General features: G+C 40.3%; 1 long non-coding RNA gene across 1 annotated transcript in view; it reads right to left on the bottom strand.

Moving 5' to 3' along the window:
- Positions 1-1,906: 1,906 nt before the first annotated feature.
- The window catches only part of LOC111740297, a 63,681-nt gene continuing 54,221 nt past the window's right edge, over positions 1,907-11,366 (bottom strand). The window contains exon 3 of the long non-coding RNA XR_002780568.1: positions 1,907-2,085. This is a non-coding gene — a long non-coding RNA (uncharacterized LOC111740297). The remainder of the gene's footprint in view (positions 2,086-11,366) is intronic.

Below are 11,366 nucleotides of genomic sequence, written 5' to 3' on the forward strand. Positions count from 1 at the left end.
TTTGCTGTATACCCACCACAGCAGAGAAGGCTGTATTGGGTATCAGCAGGGAGGCACAAAGATGTACAGGACAGGGCTCTGATCCCCATGGAGATCAAAGTCTCCATGAAAAACTCAGTTCTGCCAAGTGCTCAAAATCAAGCACAAATAAAGTTCCACAGGAATGCAGAGAGAAATCCCTTTGGCAGAAGGAGATCCCGAAAAACTTAGTGCAGGGACCACAGTCGAGTCGGACTTTGAAGCATAAGTGAGATTCAACCGACAGAAAAGGGGATGGAAGATCAAGAGCTGGACAATATAACGAAAACGTGTTCAGAAAGTAGAGATCCAGTGCAGCCAAGCGGGCAAACGGTAGAGCAAAAATCAAAAACAAGAGTCTTTCAGAGCTGGGCTGAGGAGTTGAGACCCCATCGCTGTCTGGCCTTGTATTATGGGTAAAATAAAGCAAAGGAGAAAATAGAGCAGAAGACCAGTTTTCAGACAGCTAGGTGAGGTCAGATGTAAGCTAAAAAAAACATGAGCTAGCATGAGGACAGTGGAAACAGAAAGAAATGCACTAAAGCAAGACATTTGACAAAGTAATTTCTTCAACGTTCCAGAGTTCAGCATGGAGATAAGGAGGGTATTAAAGATGCCTGGAGTTTCCAAGGAGGCATTCAAGATAATGATGGTAATGACATTGAGAATTTAAGCTTGTTGGAGAGAAACATTTTTTCATTTTAGAATGTTTGAGATTTAGGGGTTGGCCAAATGTCCAGGAAGAGGCCAATAAGAATTTAAATGAAAGACTGTAGTTGGAGAGACAGTAGAGCCTCCAACACCTCACCTGTAAATTGAAGGTTCAGACAAGATCGATAAATTCTCAATCCTGGATGTACAGATGTCCAGGCCGTACCCCAGACCAATAAAGACAGAATAGCTGGGCCTTGGGGTCTTGGTGGTATGATGCACACAAGAAAACATCCAGCCCTTTGATGAATCTGTTTTTTCACCTTTTTTCTGAACAAGACTGTTGGAAGAAGGAAGCTCAATGGCTTTTACTCAAATTGACAAAGATTTACCTCAAGAATCCTCAACAGAGAGAAACATTCTACTGAGTATTCCCAAGTGAAAACTGGTTTCTATGTTCTGTACCTATCGCTGGCAGCATTTCTGTCCCCCTGAAAAAGAGCTCTAAAAAAAAAGTTAAGAGAGAAAGAAATCTGAGGAAGTCAGTGGGTTGGGCAGGTCGGGGGGAGGGGGGAAGTTAACCAGAAGCCTGAATTCTTGGAGCTGGCTGCAAGTCAGGGCTGGTTAGAATTTGTGCTGCCTGGACACAGTTCTTTCTCCACTATGGCCTTGCTAATGATCCCACACACATTCTTTATTCCTTATAGCTTGGAAATCTCTTTCCATCAGTCTTCTAATATGATCCTACGACCACCCTATGAGCTAGACAAAACTGGCATTATTAATGCTCTTTTTACATATGGGGGAAACAGAGGCCTGGAGACAGGAAATGACCCTTGCCCAAGTCCCCAGCTAGCAAAGCCAAGACTGGAAAGGACAGAGACCTCAGGCCAGGGTTCTTCCCACCACATTCTGATGCCTCCAGGAATGAGGAACCTAGGGAATGTAATGGAGATGGGAAGGAGGATTCAGAGTCAAGGGCCCCTTAATTAAACATCCTCTTGGCCAGTCTATAAACCTTGTCTTCTGCCAAACTTAGGACTGGAACTCAAAATATGGAGCAAGACTGGCTGGTTTTGTGGTTTTTTTTTTTTTTACCTGCATCTCTTCTGTTCTTTCTTCTATCCAGTGACAGAAGTGCCTAGGAGCAGGGAACTTAAAAAGTACAGTCGGAGCAGGAAGACAGAGAGGCAAGCAATATGTATTCTCCAGAAGCTGGATGATGGTAACTACCAATCAGGATTCAGGTATGTAGAAGCTGCTGATGAAAAGCTGTGTGGAGGTAGGTCTCATGGGTCCAGGTAGGTCTCATGTGCTTCCCTGACACGAGGCAGCGACTCCAATATTTGCTGAACGAGAATTAAGGATTCCACTCTGGAAAGTCCATATTATCTTCTCAAGGAAAACACAACTTCACTTTGGCCAAAAAAAAAAAAAGAAGAAGAAGAAAAAGAAAAAGAAAAGACCTTACATTGTATTCCATTTACATCAATTACCATGCCAAGTATATGGGGATGCACACCCCCACAACCAGGGAGAATCACAGGGCCAAATCCACTCTCTCAGGAATCAATGGGTTTCAAGGAACAGAAATCCACTCAAGCTGTGTGACCTTGGATAAGACACTATTATGCCTCAGTTTTCTCACCTGTAAAATGGAGAAAATACCTAAATCATAAGCCTACTTGGCAATTCAAGAGCCGGGCCACATTTAAGATAGTTTCTAATTAAACGTGGACTCTGAATGTCAAACTTTGGTAGTATTCACTCTTTAAAAATTCAAGTTGGGAAAAAAAAACATCTGAATTAGAATTCAGAGAGAATCTTGGAATGCAACTGTAATTTATTTTCAAAAATTTAAATGGGGAAAAATGTATCTGATTTAGGCTTGAGAGAGAATCTCGGAATGTGGATAAAATGGAAATTTGATTTCCTGGGCTCGGAGTGTGTCGGTAGCTTTTCCGCCCAGCTCATGAGCTGTGTGATAGCGAGGCCCTTCAAACGGCTCAGGAAGAGAGAGGTCTCTTGGGAAGAATCAGGCCTGGGGGTTGTATGCAGTCTGGCAGCTGGAAGGACAGGTGGCCTCAGGGCAGCCCAAGCCCACAGGTAGAGAAGCACTGACATGTAGTGTTCAGGAGGGTGGTTCTGTCATCAGAGGGCGTAGGCTTGTGTGCACACCACAAGGCTTTAGGGAGAGGCTTTAATGAGCTAACCCCAGCAAATCACTTAGCACCGAGCCTGGTTCAGGGAGAGCACTCAATATATATTAGCCATTGATACTCGTTTGGTTTGATAAGCATCTTGAGTACTGTGCCAGAAACTGGATAAAAAGATGAATAAATCTAGTCCTAGACCTTGAGAAAACATGCACATAAAGTGTTAAGGAACACATGTGTGCACAAACCTACTCATAACCTTCTTGGGCTTTGGCCAACAGTCATAAGGAAAGTTGTCAAGCCGTCATAAGTAGAATGCTTATGTTCTACAGATACAGTTGTATAAATGTAGGTTTCATTCCTGGAAAGCCCGTTAGACCATATAAATAGCACATATACTTTATGCAACTACTGGTACATACTTTTTCAGATATCTACTAAATATTAAGTGTAAATATTAAATCCAAATATTTAATATCAAAGTAATCTTTAAAATGTCCTTTTGGGAGAATTTTCCAACATGTACTAGACTGGCTGAAGTATCTGAAAATAAGAAAGCAACAAAGGTTACACAAAAGATAACATCTCTTCTTGGTAAATCTCCCTGAAGCAAGAATAAGCACTTTTTCCTTCATTGCTCCCAGGATTTTCAAACTACATTCAAAGTCGTGAGTCGAAACTTTTCCTTGCCAATATGATGTTCACTAATACCACTGAAAGTGTGGAAACCACATGCTGCGGAAGGGGTATTTTTCTGGAAGATTTCCTCAGTGATCTCCTTTCATGGATGTTAAATGATGTCTCTAACCTCTGGATGATTCTAGCGCTCTTGAATACTTTTTATTATTAACTCACTTGTCTCACTTAAGCAACTTGCTAGTCCAAGCAGCTGGATACTTAACACCTCTGTGTTTCCATTCCCTCACTTGTGAAATGGGGATAATTAATAGAAACTACCCCCAAGGATACTTTTAGGAGTAACGGAGTTATTACATATAAAGTGTTTAGAACAGTACAGTCGTCCCCCCTTATCCATGTGGGATACATTCCAAGGCCCCCGGTGGATGCCTGAACCCACAGATGGTACCAAACACTCTATACAGTATTTTTTTCCAATACATACACACCTATGATAAAGTTTAATTTATAAATTATGCACAATAAGAGATTAACAAGAATAACTAATGATAAAACAGAACAATTATAACAATATACGGTAATAAAAGTTATATGAATGACTTTGGGGCCATTATTAAGTAAAGTAAGGGTTACCTGAACATGAGCCCTGTGACACCGTGACGGTCAATCTGATTCCCGAGATGGCTACTACACGACTAACAGGTGGGTAGTGTACACAGTATGGAGACACTGGACAAAGGGACAATTCATGTCTCAGGAAGGACGAAAAGGAACAGTGAGAGATTTCATCATGGTACTCGGAATGGCGTCCAATTTAAAACTGAGAAATTATTTATTTCTCAATTTTTTTTTTCCATTTAATTTTTTGGACCACGGTCGACTGAGGATAACTGAAACCACAGAAAGCAAAATGGCACACAAGGCAGGACTACTGTACTTTGATAATAAATGCTTAGTAAGTGTTAGCTATTTTCATTATTGCCATCATTGCTACTGTAAATTTTTCAGTTGCTTTTTATATCTGTACATACTGTTTCCTTCAAATACTTCAAATAGGCCACGAGTTTTGTTTCTAAAGCAAACAAATAGTCCTTTCTCTTGCTTCTGTGAAAAATGTCTTTCTTTGATGTCTTACCAATCTACTCACAAGCATTTTAAAGAAAAATTATATCTTTTTTCCAAAATGTTTGCTTAGTAAAAAGACATATGACATTTTCTCCCGCATGAAGCAGCTCATTGTATTTTCATCGTGGATGGATGTCAGAGGAAGTCAGAGGAAGTCTTACTGACACATGTCAGAAAACCAGAAGGCAGTATGCACGAAGATAGAGCAGCTAAGGGAGATCAATGACTGAGAGACCTAAACGGTCCTGGAGAACAGGGGCTTCCAGCCCCGGCAGCACCGTGGGATCATCCATTCCGGACCCTCACCACTCAAGTGCAGTCAGTGGACCAGCAGCACCAGCAACACCTAGTGGCTGCTTAGCGATGCACAGTCGCACACCCCTGAGACCTGCTGTATTGGAATCTGCATTTTAACCAGATCCCCAGAGGATTCATGTGCACGGTACAGTTTGAGAAGCACCAATTTAGGTAAGTTTTTTTAAAATGCCAATGTCCAGACATCGGTCCCCAAATCAATCAAATCAGATTCCCTGGGGGTGAGCCCTGAGTTTTGATATTTTTTGAAAAAGCTCCCCAGATGACTCCGATATGCAGCTAGGGTTGGAAAACTGACAGAAAAGGCTAGGTGAACTGGGTGTGGCAGTATGACCAGGCATCAACTTGGTAAAGAAGGAAAGAACACCGTTCTAAGCAGAAGGATGAGTATGAGTGCATCTGGAGAAAGATTTTAAAAAAAAAGCAAGATGTCTAGGGGTTTGCTGTAGCTGAAACACAAGACAGGAGTCATGGTAGATGAAGGCAGACAGTCAGAAGACAGGTCATGAAAAGTGCCATATGCTCTGATCAGGACTTTAGAGCGTATCCTACACAGGGAGATGCTGAAGAGTTTTAATGAGCACGCAGTTTGTATATCAGAAAGATCACTCCATCTGCTATAGAGAATTGATTTGACAGGGACAAGACACAAGACCGGAAGACCAGTTACAAAGATAATGAATTATTCTTGATAAGGACTAAGGGCCTGGATCAGGCTAATTGAAGTTAGAGAAAAAGGACAGCTTCTAGAATTAGTACAGGCAAAATAGGCAGGACTTTACATGGGAAGGAAGAGACTTTACTGACCGGAATACCGACGAGCAGGGATAATCGGCTACAGAATCTATCATCCCAGGAAGTGGTCATGCAGACATGTAAGGAAGGAAGACGGGTTTTTCAGAGTCAGTGTAGCTGACCTGAAGCTTGCCAAGGAATTCGGGAGAAAAGGGAGCTGCTAGGAAATTATGTGATTCACCTAAGGGGACACAGGTACTTCCCTGTGTTCTACCTTGGCATATGCATGCTTTGTTCCCTCCCGGCGGATCACCGGCTGCCAAAAGGCCAGAGTTGGTCCTTTCATGCTTGTATCCCAGAGCCTAGCCTGGTACCTAGCACACAGCAAGCTTTCGACAAATGTCCACAGGCTGAAGAGAGGAAGGGGAAGGACACCCCAAAAAGAAGTCCAGGGAGCCAAGCTCTCTAAACCAAACAGCAGCACCAACCCATCTGCTTCTCGAACTGCAGTCTGAGAAGCCTCTTCCTGAAGCACGAATTCCCAGAGTGAACTAGACTAGACCGGCGCTTCTCAAACCTCATGTGCATCCGAAACATCTGCCGGGAAAGCTTGATAAAAATGAAGATTCTGACTCAGTAGGGCTGGGAGGGGCTGAGATTCTGCATGTCTGCTCATGATGCTTTGGATATACTGTAAGAACTGCTTAAGAAGCAGACCTGGGACCTGTGGGTCAGGCCATAGTAGATGGGGTAACCTTGAAACTTCCCCCACAATGGTTATCTCTGTTCTTCTGGCTCGTTTTCCTTAAGAGGTTAAAGATCAGACTTATAAGCAGTTGGGAAGCTGAAGAGATGGTGTCACCTCTGGGCTGTGAAAGGCATGGAGGTGGAAAGTCAGACCCATGTGTCTAAGGGGGAAAAACTCCGGGGATTCTCTGGGCTGGAGGAGCCGCTGAAGGAATTAACCTGCGGAAGATGAGCGCGAGGTTTCTGCCTGAGGCAAGACTCTGGGTTCCGGAGGGTGTGGGGCAGGCCTGTTTCTACCACTGGCTCCCTGCCTTCACCAACAGATTTTCTTGTCTTTCTGCCCACTGAATTCCTCTCCATCTGCTGAAAATGGGACAAGTACAGCCTTTATCCCTGCCATTCTGGAATCTCTAATCTTGTAACTTGTGAAAAAAGAATTCACTGTCCCTGGCTTTGGTCAGCCTAGCCTGTTGCAGCTAGAGACCGGGGTCTGATAAGAAGAGTTCCCTGAATGCCCTCAGATAGGAAATGGAATTTTTGGCGAGTGGAAAGCATTAAGGGACTCCTTTCAGCATAATGCTCCCCACGGCAGTTCTCCAAGTGAGTTCATCCGAATGGGCTTCTCGCCAATCTCTTCTCTGTCGAGGTTTATAATATATCAGTAATTTTTTTCTTCTACTCATGGAAAAGTAAGTTAATCTGTTTACTGTTGAGCCTTTGAGATCCTCCCTAACCTAACCTAACTCCTTAACCTCATCTCCCACTTGGGGCTCACGCTCAAGCTCATTGCTATTGCTATGCATTTTGTTCGTTTGTTTTTTCTTGCTCGGAATTCCCTCCCTCTGCCCATTCACTTTTCAAGGTGCAGCTCGAGGCCTGCCCTGTCCAGGAAACTCCCTTAACCATCCTTTTTAGAGTCATCCTTCCCTCCTACTCCAGCACTGAGCCAGCAACACAGAATTTTATAGTGCACTGTGCTGAGAATATCCCTATCTGTTTGTAAGTTTGTTTTTACTCCAAGACTGTGGATCCCTTAAAGTCAGGGACCAAATCTTATTTCTTTTGTATTCTGCACAGAGCCTAGTAGAATGGTAGGACATTAAGTGGTCAGTATATTTTCTCTTGTTTATTAAATTATTCCTTGTTGGAATATTCTTAGGTGGTAGATGTGGTGCAGTGGATTTTTAAGGATTTTTAAGCGGCATGCAGGTTTGGTGGTTTGCACAGACCAAGAGACCCATAAGCAAAAATTTAAGAATAAGGCTCTAAACACAAACCGATTTGTGAATTTTATGTCTCCTTACCATAGGAGAGAGTTCTTTTTCCTTACCCCCTAAAATAATAGTAGAATTCGTAGCAGCAACAATAGTCTTAGCAGTAGCAGCAGCGGCAAGTCCTGCCTGTTCGCCCACTCACTGTTTGTCACCTTTCTGACTCCCCTCATCTACCATTCTCCCCTTTGCTCCCTGCACTCCAGACAGCTGACCTCCCTGTTCCTTGAACATACCAGGCATATTTCCACCCCAGGCCCTTGGAACTAGCTCTTCTGTCAGTCTGGAAGGCCCTTCCCCAAACAGGCACATGGCTTATTCACTCCCTTCCTTCAGGAGTTTTCTCAAAGGGAAATTTCTTAAACGCATTTTTAAAATGATAATCCACCCATTGTCGCTCTTCCAACACTACTTACCTCTTTTCCCTATATTTCCCCATAATGCGTATCACCATCTCACATACTATAAATTGTATTTTTTATTTTCTTTGTTATCTGCCCCTCCTGATGGAATGTGTGCTCCATGAGAACAGAAGTGTTTGTAGGTCGAATGTACTGCTGTACCTCCACTGCCTACAACAGTGCCTATTACATAGTAGGTGCTCAAAAGTATTTATTAGATGAATAAAAAACAGCACTTCCCAAAGTGTATCATGTGAACCATTGAGTGGTACCTGTGATGACTTTATAAGGCATATGGACCAATTTTTACAGTCAGATATTTAATATTATGTGTTTAAAAATTAAACTAGAGCATCAAAAACGATTCCATATATACAATTGCTTGGTATGAGGAAAGTTTTTTTAAAAGTGAATAGATTTTAAATTATAATGGTAAATTGTAAATTATTATTTAAATAATTAAAATATGAGGTAAATAGTAAAGAAAAATTATCAGGTAAATAGAAATATAAGTTCCATCCAAATGTTACAAAATCATGATAGGGGTCTGCAGAAGACTTAAGTTTGACCCATACTAGATTAATGATAGGTCATCTGATTTTGTTGATATTGTGAATTTTTCAAAAATTCTAATCTCTATGTTAATGGTAATGCTACTTTGTTTTCAGTATATCTGAGACATGCCAGTGTAGCATTTCTGTTTTAATGTACACTGGGACCCCGATGGCTCAGAATTTATTTCAGTTTGGTGTTCTGTACAAACCTAACATATAGTTAGTGATGAAAATAATAAGTGACAGTAATAACAGCTAACATTTATTGAGCACTTACTGCTAAGCATTTTAGATGCATTATTGTATTTACTCCTCACAACCTTATGAAATAAGTACTATTATAATCTCACTTTACAAATGAGAAAACTAAAGATTAGAAAATTTCATGAATTTGCTCAAGATATCACAGCTAGCAAGTGACCTGGAATTCAAAGCTAGGCAGTCTGACTTCAAAGCCTAGTCTTTTAACCAAGATGTTTTTGTTTTTCAGACACGGATAGTTATAATTTTTTATTAATAAATTTTTGAAATATATAATGAAAAAATCAAATTTTAATTCTCTATTTTTTTAGGAAAACTATTGGCTCTACATTATGAATGAAGATGAAATTAATATATCTCCTACCATATTTCTCTTCCATTATCCAATTTTGGTTGTTATATTATTTTCTTTTTTTTTATTTTATATCTTTATATGTACTTATAGCCTGTTGTTTGAGCAGATTTTAACAATATCTTTTGATCATCTACAATGAAGAATGAGAAAATATACACATACTTACACTACTGCCCACCTTCTCATTCTCCACCATCTGATGATGTTAATTATTTTTACACATCGCCTTCCTTTATACATCCACATTGTATTCTAAAACCATAACTGCCACAGTCGTTGGTTTTATTGCTGCATTTAGACAGATTCAATCTCCACTGCCAGTCCTCCTCCTACAACTTCTCCATTCACCTTTTACACAATTTCATCCTTTGACATTCTTCAAGGTCTTATGGGAACTATATTTGAGACTGCTACATACATCTGTGCAGGTTGTACACAGCACACTTCCAGGGAGTACCATTCTTATTATACTCTATGTAATAAGTGGCCACGTGTGGCGGCCATGACTACATTCCTTAATTTGTCATATTTGAAAATATTTCTAAGTTATTTACTTATGTTTGTACAGTTTAACTGGGTATAAAATTATTTTTTTCTTTCCCTGAGGATTTTAATATCACTGCTCTAATCATTTCTGCAATATTTCCTAACATTGACTAATGCCATGGAGAAATACAGCATATGATCTGAATTGGATTCTTAAGTTAGAGGTTTCAGGTTTTGCTAGTGGGATAGGTGAGAAATAATATCTTATTGTAGTGTTGACAGATATTTTCCTCATTATTCCTTTTATATTTTATTATGAGTATATATTAATAATAATATATATGTAATTATATATTTGTATGTAAATTTTATATATTTACTTATTAGTAAAAGCAAAGTTGACCATCTTTTCATGTGTTGAGACCCTTTTAATTTATTTTTCTGTATGCTGGCTATTCATGTCCTTTGTCCATTTATCTATTGGTTTGTAGGTATTTCTCTTGATGATTTCTGGAAGTTTTTTATATATTAGAGTGATTAGCCCCTTGCAGTTTATGGCCTGCCTCCCCCAGGAAAGTTCACTTGAGTTATATACTAAGAGGGACTAACAGTTCCAGCAAAGTAACAGACACAAAGGAGTTTGACTTGGGGGACATAAAATGAGATAAACTATAGCAAAGAAAAGAAAGAGCGATAAGATTGGTAAGTTTTATTTAGAGACTATGTACTCTTGGGCTTGTGAATGCAGAATTAAGTTTACTGTGTGGCTCTGAGCCTGCCATTTCCATAGTTCCCTAAAGAGGATGAAGCCAAAGCAATAACTTATCCGTGGTATCAAGTAAAACAGCCCTCTGAAATCTGACAAGCTTTACCCAACAGGGATGGTTTATACTGGCTGGTGGCTAGCTGAACCATCTAGATTCTCTTTCATAGCAAGTCTGACCATGACATACACAAAGAGGAAGGCAGACATAAAGCAGAAGTAGAGAAGCATACAGAGAGATGGACAGCAGAAGCAAAGAGAAGCAGAGAGAGAGAATAGCTAAAGCGTGAATATGGTGTTGATATTAAAGGAGAGAAGAGCCAAATGACCACACCACATGGGGCAGTCATTGAGCCCCGTGGTCAGGAGAGCCACTGTGTACCCTGAACTGTGTTCTCAGTCTGTAGAGTCAGGCTAGGTGGCAGGCATTTGTCCAAACATATCAAATTATAAATTTAAGATTTATGTATTGCATTATATATAAATTTTACCTCAAAAGGAAAAAAAAGAACCATAAACAAATATCGAACTCTAATTATGTAGCTGAAGTGTTTAGGGTAAAGGGTTCTGATGCCTGCCATTTAATTTGAAACACAGCAAAAAGAAGGTGATATGATAGGTGGGAAGAGGAGCAGATAGGTGGATAGATGTGATAAAGTATACTAACATGTTAATGGTGGAATCCGAGTAGTAGGTATATGGATATTCACTATAAAACTCTTTAAACATTTTTGTTTTGAAAATTTTTATAGTAAAATCTTATAGGCAAAAGCTTTGAGAAACAGCTAATTCATGGAAAGGAAAGGAAAGGAAAGGAAAGGAAAGGAAAGGAAAGGAAAGGAAAGGAAAGGAAAGGAAAGGAAAGGAAAGGAAAGGAAAGGAAAGGAAA

The sequence above is a fragment of the Pteropus vampyrus genome, unplaced genomic scaffold (assembly GCF_000151845.1).
Source record: "Pteropus vampyrus isolate Shadow unplaced genomic scaffold, Pvam_2.0 Scaffold3, whole genome shotgun sequence".
NCBI classification, from domain to species: Eukaryota; Metazoa; Chordata; class Mammalia; order Chiroptera; family Pteropodidae; genus Pteropus; species Pteropus vampyrus.